At 36.3% G+C, this 14966-nt stretch overlaps 1 protein-coding gene across 1 annotated transcript in view; it reads right to left on the minus strand.

Moving 5' to 3' along the window:
- LOC125237395 (zinc finger protein GLI4) overlaps window positions 1-14966 on the minus strand; it is a 179662-nt gene that overhangs the window by 119306 nt on the left and 45390 nt on the right. Inside the window, 1 exon segment of the mRNA XM_048144430.1 lies at window positions 6295-6332. The gene's annotated coding sequence lies outside the window, so the exon portion shown is untranslated.

Consider the following 14966-nt stretch of genomic DNA (forward strand, 5'->3'; position numbering starts at 1 on the left):
CAAAAGTAATAGAAATATAATTGCACCAGCATTCAGCATATCGTAAAATACTATCTGAAAATGTATCACTTACATTATTTTAATTTAAGAATCGTACAATATAAAGGTTAAAGATACCACTACAATATATTGCAGACGCTTTTTGACATATCTTTATTATAACATGTTATCTACATTGCTATTAAGTGAACATGTTTACTTTTGTTCATTACACTCTGCCGGCCTAGCCAAAGTTACAATCATTGACGCTACGTGGTGAATTGGCCATCGAAACGCAACTGGGCATTTTCGCGATAAAAGATTCAAAAACGTTTTTTTTTTCTAAAATAGGTAACTTTAATGTTTTTTTTTTACTCAGAATCACGAGCCCTTTTTATCCTACTAGGTCAAAAAAAGTCCCTAATTTAATTTTTCAATTTCGTTACCATTTTTCAAACACTTTCACGTACAGCGGTTAACAAAGTGGAAAGTATGCAAAATAATAGAAAATTTTGGGAACATTTTTTGTCTCTTGTTTTTTGTCCTAGATCGAAAGGGTGATTCAGAGTAGGAAAAACATAAAATTTACCTACCTTAGAAAAAAAAATTGTGATTCTTCTCGCAAAAATGCCCAACTATAGGTAGCTCTGTCACACTACTACAGACGAGCGATAGAGCTACGGTAATGATATGAGCGAAATAGTTTGTGACGTTGGCTAGGTACCTGCCCTGGACTTGTAAAAACACCTTACAGCAAGACAAGTTAAAGATAACACATCACAATTTCCCTTCTACATTAAAATTTATCATTGAAAGTAATTGAAATCGTAAAAAGGTTAATGACAATTCCAGATGTTTTTGTGACCGATAGGAAAACCCATGTTTAATTACTGGCATAATACTTATAATTTTTCTATGAAAATTACAAGACGTCAAAACTATTTTTCCCCTCACTAGCTCGGAAACACGTGTTTTGTCCTTTAATATTCAACTATAAATAGTGACCACACTCGGCGTTAAAATACAACTTTGTGTTTGTGTTTCATTCTACTACCTATTTTATTTTTACGACGCCGAAACCAAATGTTTAGTTGGAAATGATTAGTTGTCAAAGCGGACCATGAGCTGAGGCACAGTATAATAAAGAGTACTATAGAATGCTGGGATAACGCAAAGAGGTACAAAATGGTCAACTATTTACACCATTGTTTCTTACAAATTGGCATCTTTCGTTGTCAGTGTCACTCCATTAAGTCTTAAGTGCCAAAATAACAAAACTTCAGATTCCTAAATTTCGTTACGATAAGTTTTGAAGGAGGTAACAACTAACAGTCAAGAGCGGAACCTCTACATATTTTAAAGATTTTTTCGCAATACCTTTTAACTGAGTTGTTCGGAATGGATTTTTTTTTCGATAAATCTAGTTACTAACACTAGTATATTTAACTAAAATTCCCAAATTTAAAGGGTTCCATTTTAGCATTTTCGCTCCTGTAGCGTCTTAACAGGTCACCGAACAGTGGCGCCCCACTCGCCTCACATGCGTCCGCGCAGCCAAATAGAACATTACACATAGTATTGCAAGAGGGAACGGGAATAAAAAAAAACGTAGAACGTCCGGCGTACTAATGGCGTTCCGAGCGGATATTGAGGGAAATGCAAAACTTATTTCAATATTATTGAAAGATTTCTTATTACAGGCAAATGCGTGGGAATGAATTGCAATTTAATTAATTTTTATTAAGTTCTGTTACTTCTCCGTTAATTTTATATATCTACTTGTGACTTTAATTTTGAGTAAGATTACATTGAGCCACTTTGTTCGGTCCTTGTTTGTTTATTTTTATTCTGACTCTTGGAGACATCTCTAAGAGAAAAAAAAATAGATTAAGTACATTTATTACCTTTCGTTATGAAATCTAGAGTCTTTTACAACTATAAAGTTATTTTAGTTGTTTTTATTTTTAATTTTTTGTATTAGTTTGTATTTTTTTTTCACCATGTGTAATTTTTAATTTAAAGTAGGTACCTTTTTAATTTTGTTGAATCCATATTATTTATTGTAATGTTGACGTGTAAAAGTGCCTCTGTGGCCTATTTACTTATGGTTTTTAGGGTTCCGTAGTCAACTAGGAACCCTTATAGTTTCGCCATGTCTATCTGTCCGCGGATAATCTCAGTAACCGTTAGCACTAGAAAGCTGAAATTTGGTACCAATATGTATATCAATTGCGCCAACAAAGTGCAAAAATAAAAAATGGAAAAAAAGTTTTATTAGGGTACCCCCCCCTTACATGTAAAGTGGGGGCTGATATTTTTTTTCATTTCAACCCCAACGTGTGATATATTGTTGGATAGGTATTTAAAAATGAATAAGGGTTTACTAAGATCGCTTTTTGATAATATTAATATTTTCGGAAATAATCGCTCCTAAAGGAAAAAAAAGTGCGTCCCCCCCCCTCTAACTTTTGAACCATATGTTTAAAAATATGAAAAAAATCACAAAAGTAGAACTTTATAAAGACTTTCTAGGAAAATTATTTTGAACTTGATAGGTTTAGTAGTTTTTGAGAAAAATACGGAAAACTACGGAACCCTACACTGAGCGTGGCCAGACACGCTCTTGGCCGGTTTTTTTTTGTTATATGTCCATATTGACCATCATGTAAATAGTGTAAAGTTATTTGGCCTAGTCTTTTTGTAATACTACGGATCAAAAACAGGCGGCAAATTTGAAATGAGTAGGGATGAAGGTTTATCATCCCATATTATAAAACTTGAATGTCGCGCCCTATTTTAGTGACACGATTTGCTTGACTGTCTGTACGCCTCTATGCGTAGCACAGTTAAACTGTTGTAGACCTCTGAAGCCAAGATAAAATCTTAATTAGCAAGTGATGCAGTAGATACTTTTTGTCGTTTTACACTTTTAATGCTGACTGCACAGTCACCGGCATAAATATGAGATGATTTCTATACCTTGTCCCATTAACGTCTTGTTTGAAATGTCATACGAAATCGTCAAACGATTAAAAGCGACAAGGTACAGAAACCATCACTTCTTTATGCCGGTGACTGTACCACAGTATAATAAAGAGTACTATCGTACAGTATGGCCACTCAGGCTCGCCGCTGAAAGTGCCGCCCACCCCCTCTCGGTTACCTCTCAGTTACCGCCTGTCAAAAACAGAACAGCGACCTGTCATATCTCACTCATACAAGCGTGGTACGCGTTCGCCTGCACGAGCTTAGAATGTGTGCTAGGAACGCGCCTCTTTCATATATTGATCGCCAGTGTCCGAGATGTGACTGCACTCAAGTTTAAAATGCTACGTTCCCACCGATCCGTTATCAAATCATTTCAAATGTAAAGTAATATTCCTCAGACTATTTCGCGGTTTCTCACATTGTTTATTGTTATTATTTGAAAAGCAAGACGCGTATTTGTTATTGAAGTGTAAAATTGATTGATATTGCAATCTTCATTCAGTCGGCACACTTGAATACACACATTTTTGCTTTATTATTGTGTTAAGGTGTAAATAAATAAATATTCTAGGACATTCTTACACATATTGACTTGAGGCCCACGGTAAGCTCAAGAAGGCTTGTGTTGTGGACTCAGACAACGATATATATAATATATAAATACTTATGTACATAGAAAACATCCATGACTCAGGAACAAATATCTGTGCTCATCACACAAATAAATGCCCTTACCGGGATTCGAACACGGGACCGCGGCGCAGCAGGCAGGGTCACTACCGACTGCGCCAGACCGGTCGTCCAACCACACAACCACACAATATAAATATGCTTTGCGACTGTTCAACTGATTTACAAAATATCTTTCATTTACTGTGGATTAGGTACAGATTTTCTGAATGATAGTTTTATTTAATAACACAGTGCCTATTTCATTTTTCAAAAATTATTTTTAAGTGTATTTTATACTAACAGCCATGCTAATATTATAAATGGGAAAGTGTGTGTGTCTGTTCGTTTGTCCGTCTTTCACGGCAAAACGACGAATTGACGTGATTTTTTAGGTAGAGATAGTTGAAGGGATGAAGAGTGACATAGGCTACTTTTTGTCTCTTTCTAGTGTATAATAAATTATAACTAGGAAATAACTATGTCATATACTTAAGATTTGATCGACCGTGATATCGACTTTCTACTAAAATGTTTCTGTTTAGCGTGACTGGTAGATACTGATTTAAGGATTTAAGTCTGCCTACCCTTTTTTCCAATCGTGCAATAATGTTAAATAAACAAATAATATAAGTATTTAACTTGGTTAATATTTGTGAATAAGTACACGGTTAAAGCAAACTTTGCTCGGGATAAACGAACAAACATTCTGACAGCCGCCGACAAGCATGATCGATGCGACCACTTAATAACTTGTTAATGCTTTGATAATATCGTTATTATTATTTAGTTTTAATATATAAAAAAAAACTAATAATATTATCATACCCATGCGCTTGAAACTATGGAGGGTGAAGTGAGGTAAAATGATGGCTGGGGCAAGATGAACACTCACCGTTGTAGATAAAAACAAAAAGTGTTACTTAAATTTTTTAACCACATACTGTAAAATGTTTAAATGAAAAGATTCGAATAGATCTGTCGCTTACTTTTCATCGAATATGCAAAAGTAAATGAAGCTTAATGTGTATCTCAATCATCAAAATGTGTCTATATTTTATAGCTACAGGAAGAATTGACATATTTACCTAAACCTCCTAAGATATTATTAAGCAATCAAATGTAGCAAACCTCCTGTTCGCTGCAAATCGCAAGGTGGGAAGCAAATCGACTTGCAGGTACACAAACACAATATAAACATAATCACGAACCCTTACCTTAAAAAGCTTACCCATATTTAGGTCAGTTTATAACAAAATGGCAGTTAAATTCAGTAAACAACCGCGTAAAACAGCAAAAGCGTGACTTACGAGAACCAAAGGGTTCACACAAAGTAACTAATAATACTACCATGGTAACGAAAAAGGGCAACTCATATTTTACACTACTCACTTACGACCTTCTTAGTAACATAGTAAGAAAACGCTGAAAACACGCCTTACTTTGTTTACTTTAAGCGTAAACAAAACGCAATAAAACGTGTGTTTAATAATGAAACATTTTGTAACTTGTTATTAAGAGAAAGGTATTTATAAGTCGTATTTTTGAAAGCGGGTTGGCAGAAATATTGAGTTTTGAAACGAATGTGACATGTTTGAAATGTTGTTTTTTAACGACAAACGATGATTTATTGATACACATGCTCTTGTCTATTTGATATTTTAAAACAAATTGACAATTTATTTCAAGGATGGTTTTTATTTTGCTAACCTTTCTACAGTTTTACCTACAATGTGTAACTTAATAAAGACCGATACCATGTCTTCTATTTTACAACTATCCATGTTTCAATGACTAAGTAACACGAAACTTTTTGCATAGGCTAGTAGGTAATTCAAGCTTTGTTTATATGTTTACCACATATAACACTATACTGATAACGTACTTATAATTAATTGAACTATAAATGTCTCATTGAACTTTCCTTTATAAAAACAAAAAAGTCAATTTCTATACGTACAAAAAAAACGCTCCAAGATCTAAGTTAAAGACAAAGACGTAACGTGTCAAACTAATTGTTTAATAGGAAATTGCCGTCCCAATTATCCTCATTAAAGTGTGCGCGAGCGCAGGTCGTCATTACTGTTGACTACTTGAATGAGATACCCTCTATAGATCTTGGGCTATTGATATAAAGTTTATTTTGGCTTGATTTATCTACAGTTGGTTTGTCAGTGTATGGCTTCTGTGTGATAAATTGATAGTCAATGATCTTTAGGTAAATATTAAATTATAACTATAAATAATTATATATAATGTTATGTAAACCATTTAAATACTGCTCTTTTGAATAGTGGTAGTTGTATTATAATAATATTGTGTTTTCTACTACTTCGTTTATTATTTACCAAATATAACAATAACTGAAAAAAACAATAAACAAGACATGATTAAACTAAGCAGAAAATTATATTTACTAATTAAGTAGAAGTTTACAAATTTTATAATTGTAATGAAGTGTCGTTATTTATTTTGTCATCAATTTGATGAAAATAGTGCAACACATTATTTAAGATTGATATCTTTTCATTTGCACTCACCCCACTCTTAAAATCAAGAAAAACTTCCGAACTTCGTAATAAAGATGTAAAGGTGAACACACAAATTAAAATGCAATTCACGTCAAATTTATTTTGCGTTAATGCAAAAAAGACTTACAGTTTAATGTCACCGATTCATTCCATCTCCATTATTACCTGTAAAGAAGAAATCCATTAATACGTTTAATTTGTCTACTGTCTTAAAATAAATATCGACAAAAAACTTGTTTATCGATATCGATTTTTTATTCGTTTTTGGATGCTTTTGTAAATTAACTGTCTTATATAATAAAGATGTTGAATAGCATCTTCATTTATATTTCTGCAATTGTAGAAATTTATGACAGTTGTAATAATTGTATGTATGTATGTGCATAACATTACGATATAATTACTTTCATAGCAATAATTACAAGGGCTTTTAGGAAGTTTTAGAGTACTAAAAATGTTTTTAATTTTCTTGTAATATTTTCTCCTGCTTTTTTTTGTAGTATATCATTTATTTTGTTATAAAATGACTTCTACTACTAACGTCAATTGTTGATCAGTGGTCAATTCGCTAAAACAATGTAACTAACTATCTACATACACTTAATCCCCATCAGCGATACGGCGACATATTTTTATCATAAGGCCGTGCGCGTACGCACAAAAAAGCTCTCCCGCGCTCATCAACGGCCCTTTCGATTATACATGCGCTACGCTGTCACGAGGCGACTGGATCATTATAGAGCTGTAGCATAGACATTAGTTTAAAGACGGTAGAGTCGTTAGTTGCTTTATACATTTTTGCACAGGTCAGAAACAAAAGATTGTTGCCATAAACTTTTAAGTGAGTCCTAACATAATAAATGCTTCTGCTGTTCATTGGTATTATCTCAACCAAAAAACTTATTTTTTTTACCTAGTAAAACATACATATAAATATAAATATTATAGGACATTCTTTCACAGATTGACTGAGGCCCACGCACAGAACTTAATTTAGATAGAAGAAACAAATTCATATATTTGTATAGGGGCCGAGCGTGTCAAATTTTGTACTGAAGTTGATTCTTGCCTGTAATTTTAAATATGTCTCAGGCTCTTAATTGTTCATAATTTTTGTGTTGTTGCAATTGAATATCACGTAACGAAGCATTTTTTATGTTTTGGTTGACTTCAACTTACAAAAATTGACGCCCGAAAGCTGCAAGCTGCGAGTAAAGACGGACAACTCAGTGGATTTCACTGAGTTCATTTGACACGCTAAGTAGATACGTTTGCTTGATCTATGGTATATATGACATCTGTGGGCCCACGGTAAGCTCAAGAAGGCTTGTGTTGTGGGTACTCAGACAACGATATATATAATATACAAATACTTATATACACAGATAACATCCATGACTCAGGAACAAATATCTGTGCTCATGACACAAATAATTGCCCTTACCGGAATTCAAACCCAGGATCGTGGCGTAGCAGGCAGGGTCACTACGCGCTAGGCCAGACCGGTCGTCCAAACACATATTGCAAGAAATATCTAAAAAAAAACTTACACTTTTAGATATTTCACAAAATATATATTATATCACAAGACTTGCACTATAGGTAAATACATATAATTGCAACAATAAATAAGTTCTAACCTATTTATTCAATATTTTTAATAAATAAAAGAACATTTAAAGTTCATACTCGTAATTTAACATACAACGGTCACCTACTAACAAAATTATATGTTAACCAATACAGCCGAAATTTTACCAGCCGGCGGGTGGTGTTACCCACTCCCCGCGATCCCCGTAATCGAGTGACGGCTGATAGAGTCGGTCGAGATAATGACGCGAGCGGTAAAAACGTGCACACTCGTTATTTATCACCGCACCGTAATTACCCCGGGTCCCGCCTTACCCGGCTTGCCCCCGTGCCCTCCGATGTAGTTGTTTCCTTATGAGATTTCATGACAATGAAATGTTTTAATAAAGGTGGATTTATTGTGAGGTGTGGCCATGTATTTATATACAGGATCAGGTTTTTGGGGAAAATATGTAATTTTACCAGCGAGAGCCACATTTTAAGGCCACATTTAGACGGTACGAGAACTCGCATACGAGTTTTATTACATTGCGGTATTGGATGGCTGTGCAAAATTAATCTAACCTCAACAGCCCGCAATGTAACTAAAATCGCATGCGAGTTCGCACGCCGTCTAACTCAGGCCTAATATAAACTTATTATTACACGACTGCCCAAAAAAAGAGTGTGTTGTTTTCAGCATCCACGTTAGTAAGTAAGTATGTATGTGTAAGTTTCTTTGTTCCACCATAACTTCTGAATGTCATAATTTATTGCACAATTTTAGATTTAAGACACTTTTAAGATCATCATCATTATCATCTTGGCTTTTTATCGGCGTGCTGAGCATCGACCTCTCTTCCAATACGCCACTTGTCCCGGTTCTAAGCTAATCTCATCTAGTTTAAGATATGACTAAAGAAGTAAAGGATTCATGTTTATAGACAGACAAGAAAAACACAAAAATGTTTTTCAAAGCTGACTACTTTCGCAATATTATACTTTGGAACCGCAAAAGGGCATATAGTTTTTTTTCTGAGAAATAAGTTTTTTCGCCATAAACGACAGAAAAACAGTACCTAAGCACCGGTAAAAACATACAGCACAAGATCATCGAACTATGGCGCAATGTAAAAACGAATAATCGAAGAATTGTAGTTAGAATCAATTAATAATCAATAATAACCGCTTTAATCGTTCGTTCCGGGGTCTACATCATGCGTCTGCGCAGGCCACAGACCACTTCAACTAGACAAAAAAAAACCTTCAGTAGTAGAAATGCCTTCATGGGGTACTTGATGCAAGAGGGCCTTCATAAGCTTGCGCCAAGCCTTCGACGAACATTCAGACCTAACTCCAGTTGAATCCAATGGCTTGGAACTCACTTTCCAAAGAACATCACATCTTTTTTGCAAACAGTCGGATAGAAGGGTTTTCAATCGAAAGAGTAGTAGTAAAAAACTTTATTGTACAGTCAGCTGCAGAGAAAAGGGGTCTACTTTTCTTTGCAGCTGACTACCAGAATATAATACAACACGCGAGAAAAAAAGCTTTTGTAAAAAAAGTACAAGGTGAAGGAGAAGGAGAGATGTAATGAAGTGATCTTCAGCAGACAACCAACTATGCAAGCAGGGTCTCTTCTGCTGGCAATCACCTGGCAGTACAGGTCGGCACGTCCTTGTACCACGTGGAGGCGGTCAGTGGAGAAGGAGGCTGGTGCAAGTGTACTAGGGTGGAAGGATCTTGAATTAGTCGCCCAGGGTCATGAAAAGTGAAAGATTCTTCGAAGAGCCCTATTTCCCTAATGATCCCTCATAACAGGGTCACATTATCATCACGTTTACGTTACAACCAACCAACGTGTAAATTTTTGAAGGAAAGATAGGGCGCGCAGCACGATAAATTTCGTACCTACATTGAACCTCATCCTCATCCTCCTTGCGTTATCCCGGAATTTGCCACGGCTCATGGGAGCCTGGGGTCCGCTTTGACAACTAATCCCAAGAATTGGCTAGTCACTAGTTTTACGAAAGCGACTGCCATCTGACCTGACGATGTTTTCCTTCACCGAAGAGCGACTGGCAAATATTAAATGACATTTCGCACATAAGTTCCGAAAAACTCATTGGTACGAGCCGGGGTTCGAACCCGCTACCTCCAGATCGTAAGTCGCACGCTCTTACCGCTAGGCCACCAGCGCTCTTTTCGTACCTACATTGAACCATTCATCATAAACGCCTCATGCGGTGTCTGTCTAGTCAGTGATCAGGCTATATATCTTTCGGTGGGACCATTAACAGAGTGCCAACTATGCTTTATGTGACCCAGCTCAGGAAAGGGTGAAATGGACGGCGAAAAGGGACCCCGTCGGTCCCTGTAGGTGTATAATACACGCGTATTGGGGAATGATGAGTATCAGGCCCCGTATAGCCGAATGGCATTTCTGCGACGCGAAACGCCGCAGAAAGGTAGTCTGGCTCTGTCGCGCCAATATGAAAGTGCAATAGAGATAGACAGCTACGAAAGAGATGTTATCATGAGCGTTTGTGCATTCACGCACACAGGTAAATTTCTATGTAAGTATGTACTATCAGCTGCAAAAGAGCATGGTGAATTTATCAATGAATTCATTCATAATTTGCTGATAGTACGTCCCTAATTCTATATTCTTTTTGATATATTTTGTAGTTTTGGACCATTACTTAATAAGAAAATTTAGAAAAATAATTAATACACGTCAGTAACAACAACCGAGATGTTTGTATTTTGCATTCATATAATTTATTTACCCACATTCGTAACTAATTCAAGCAGAAAAATCTAGAAGTAAAACTTATCTTGAATCTTTTATTCATCAAAAAAGCAGACGTCAAGTTATCACGTCGTATATTATTCACTACATACATACATACATACATATAATCACGCTTGTATCCCATAAAGGGGTAGGCAGAGCACATGAACTACTAAGTTTCAGTGCCACTCTTGGCAATAAGGGGTTGAAAGAAATCCAAATTCCAAATCCAAATCCAAATTAAATCCAAATTATTCACTAATAAACATATATTTGACTAAAATACAATAAAATATCTTCAATCATAGATCATTAACCTCAAACGACTGAATTAGCACATATATACTGCCAATATCGCACTGATTAGCCCATTCAACGGAGCCATCACTTTCTCAAGCCATTTTTGACATCAGTTTGACAGCGCCAATGAATATTTAATGTGCAAATTTAGTTTTACTACTGGCGAAATATGATACTAGAGAATATACTTGTAGTTTGTGTGATAAATAGTTTGTTGAGTGAAAAGGTAAGTTTGTAAAAATTTAATGAAGCTGTAGTTCAAAAATAGATTGCTACATACGTTTTTTTAGAACATCCTTTGGAAAATGTCGTCGGTTTTTAGCTAAACATATCGGATGTGATGCAATATACTTTTGTCTCGTTCCCTTGCCCTCTTTTACCTTCTTAGAAATAGCTAAATGCATGTCAATAAAGATTGTGATTGTGATTTCAAAATATCCGGAATATAATTTAATCAGATTCTATTATATTTCCTTTAGGGATTACTTCCGCCGAAGAACCGAAAATTGTCTAGTTACAAAAACAAGCACAAAAAGGCCCCAATGCTCCTTCTCCCGATAAAGTTATAAGTATACTTCTTTCGCAGTTCTATCGCAAGACATATTGCGCGCCGCTCGACCATAAGGTATGCAGATTAAGATCTAAAGAACTATACTATGCCTATAGCTATAGATAGGGTTATCGCACCTCGTGGCAAAAAGTGATCGAACTTGTTTGATTAATGAGGGTAATAAGTTTGTGCAAGTTTTTGGCGTAAACTGTTGTTTTACATTTGATTCTTATCGGTAAGTATAAATAATAGTTTATGGGTAGTTTTCTACAGCTATAATGTAATCTGATGTAAATGACAAGTGACACAAATTCGATAGTTTGCAACTAATTTGTAGTAGCCTTTTTAGGTCTTCGCGGGCTTACAAAGTTGTTTGCTTTTATTCTACGCACTTCTATTAATTTTTAATACAACCGTTATAATGCGGATGAAATCTACATATTCATATTGTAGTTCTACGACTTCTACGTGCTTAGTACCTAATATTGTTGATAAAAAATGTTAATAATGACTTTGTAAAAAGGTTTAATATTATTTAATAACTGACCTGCTGTGCTACTTGCAAATACTCATAGTTGGAATATATCGAAAAAATTATAACTTATAAAAAATCATAAGCATTCCTCCAATTCCAAGAAACAGTTCCTGTTAGTGTAAATAAGAAATTAACGTATAAATTGTCGTATCGTACGCTTTACACTTACAACAAACACAACACTTACCGCATAGTTCTTGTTGCGTGCAAAAAAGGTTTAATATTGCTTAATTCGTAATCAGCATAACTTGGTTTTTCTGTAATGGCATATTCGCATATCGATTATAGTTGTAAAAAAGGCGTAAGTGCTTAGTACTTTTACGGCACTTAAGACGGTTCAAGATAATAAAGATCTTAAGATGGCATCGCGACCACACGTGACGGTGAGTATCGAATAAAGAATCGAATCAATTGCGAGTGAAAAATGTTCATCGATTATCGTTTTGGTTTTTTAGCGCTAAAAATACGTTCCTACTGCATTTTTTAGATAAATAATACAATTTTATTATAGTTGCCTGAGCAAGGACTGTCTCCTCATTTCAAACATAAAAAACCGGCCAAGAGCGTGTCGGGCCACGCTCAGTGTAGGGTTCCGTAGTTTTTCGTATTTTTCTCAAAAACTACTGAACCTATCAAGTTCAAAACAATTTTCCTAGAAAGTCTTTATAAAGTTCTACTTTTGTGATTTTTTTCATATTTTTTAAACATATGGTAACAGCATATGAGGAATACTGTGTGGCATAAAAAGACATCACTGAAGGGCTCCTCTACTGTCATTTCTGAGTTCATGACCAAGCGGCGGCGAGCAGTGTTCATCTCAGCAAGAAGCCACTTTGGGATGCGCAATGTGTGGAGTCTTGACGGCAATATATATATTAAGCTGCCTGGTGGTAAGAGAGAACGTATAACCACAGCAGAGCAGCTCGAGGACCTGTCGTCTAAGTATGAGTCAGTTAGGACCACGTCCGCGCCGACCCCCACGGCCGATGCTGCTGCGACTGATGGAGCTTCTGCGCCTGCGCCGGCGGTAATTACTACTCCGGCGCCTACAACAAACACTCTGTCAGCGCCACAGGCAGCCGCCGAGCCGCCTAAGGCTATGAGAAGTGCGAGACGAAAGTGATTTGTATCCGTAGCGTTATATTGTTGTTAATCTTGTTGGGCATGTGTTTCCTTTTTGCAGAGCGCACTGATAATTTGATCTTCAGGTTAGATCTACCCACAGATCTACTCTTTTGTTCCTTTAAATAATTAATTCAATGATCTACCGTAAATACGTCACATAAATGCGCAATCGCAAACACCAACTACTAAGATCGCAAATCAAAACTGACATTGACAGCTGTAGCTGTCTGTCATTCATTGCGTTCTGTTACTGCATAGTGCGATCTCTGTTAATTTTAATTTCTTGTTTTTTTATCATTTTTTTTGTTCTTTCTATGCCTACTCTTAGATTATATATGTCTACGTTTATTTCCTGTGTCATGTATCTTAGTTTTTATTGTTACATACTTGAATTATTCATTGTGTAAACGGTCAACTGGCGGGTCAAACCGAAATAAGTTTTGCGTGCTTCATTGCGTAATTTGCATGCTTTATTATATTAGTTAATGTTTATATATATTTATTTATAGCTATATAGTATATTTTTGTGTACCTATTTCTATAAACTGTTATGTCAGATGACGAAACATACCATTCAGCCTGTGATTTGTCTTCTTCTTTTCACTCTCTTGATTGCTCAATATCCACGCCTGACACCCTTGGTGACTTCGTAACACGCACTTTCCAAAATGCTCATAAACACTTGAATGTCTGTCACCTTAATGCCCAAAGCATTCCTTGTCATTACCAAGACCTACTCGAAACTTTCTCTGGTTCAAAGGTACATGTAATTTTAATATCTGAATCTTGGCTCAAGCCTAGTTTAGCTTCTACTCTGTACTGTCTACCCGGCTACGTGTTACTGCGAAACGATCGAGTGGGCAAAGGCGGGGGAGGTGTTGCCATCTACTTGCGTAGCGAACTGTCCTATAGAATTCTCTCCTCGTCCCCTACACAATTCTCTAATTCTTTGGAACACTTGTTGATTGAGGTTACCATGCAAGGAGCGAATGCCGTCCTTGGTGTTGTGTACTGTCCTCCTACTTTAGACTATTTTTCAGACTTCGAGACACTACTTCACACAGTCAGCACTGAGTATGAACATATTTTAATTATGGGCGACTTTAATACCGACCTTTTGAAAAGCAATTCTAGATCGCGTAAGTTGAGGGTAGCCGCAGAGTCTGCCGATATGACAATTCTTCCACTCCAATCTACGCATCATAATACTGACACAACCGATACTTGGCTAGATCTCATTCTTACTGCTTCTGTGGATCATGTGGATCAGGTTGGTCAGTGCCCGGCACCCGGTTTCTCACACCACGATCTAATTTTCGTCAGCTATCGTGTTAGGCCTCCCAAACTGAAACCTAAGACAGTAAAACTCCGTAGCTTTGCGAAAATAAATATCGATGCATTAAGACGTGACGCGGGAGCTCTTGACTGGTCTACCGTTTTAACTGCTTCCTCAGTAAACGATGCGACTGTTTCGTTCAGCAAGCTAGTTTTAAATTTGTATGATTTGCACGCACCTCATCGTAGTGTCAAGCTGAAGCGTCCACCTGTTCCGTGGATTACAGAGGCTGTACGGATGGCAATGACAAGGCGGGATCGTGCGTTCCGTAAGTTCAAACGCGAACGTTGTGAAGAGAACTGGGTGACTTTCAAAAAGGCTAGGAACAAGTGCAATCAGATGGTGAGATCAGCAAAGCGCAAATATGTTCACGACAATATTGCTTCTTCCTCCACAGCAAATACCTGGAAATTTTTGAAAACTCTAGGCATTGGAAAGCCTGTAAACCAGACTAATTCCTCTTCTTTTTCTTCTTTCTCTATTAATGATATTAATTTGCATTTTGCTAAATCTTCCAATTTAGATCCCTTTACAATAGATCGAAGTGTTTCAGAAATAAATGCCCTGCCTCTTAATTCCACAACTCAATT

The sequence above is a fragment of the Leguminivora glycinivorella genome, chromosome 21, assembly GCF_023078275.1.
Source record: "Leguminivora glycinivorella isolate SPB_JAAS2020 chromosome 21, LegGlyc_1.1, whole genome shotgun sequence".
NCBI classification, from domain to species: Eukaryota; Metazoa; Arthropoda; class Insecta; order Lepidoptera; family Tortricidae; genus Leguminivora; species Leguminivora glycinivorella.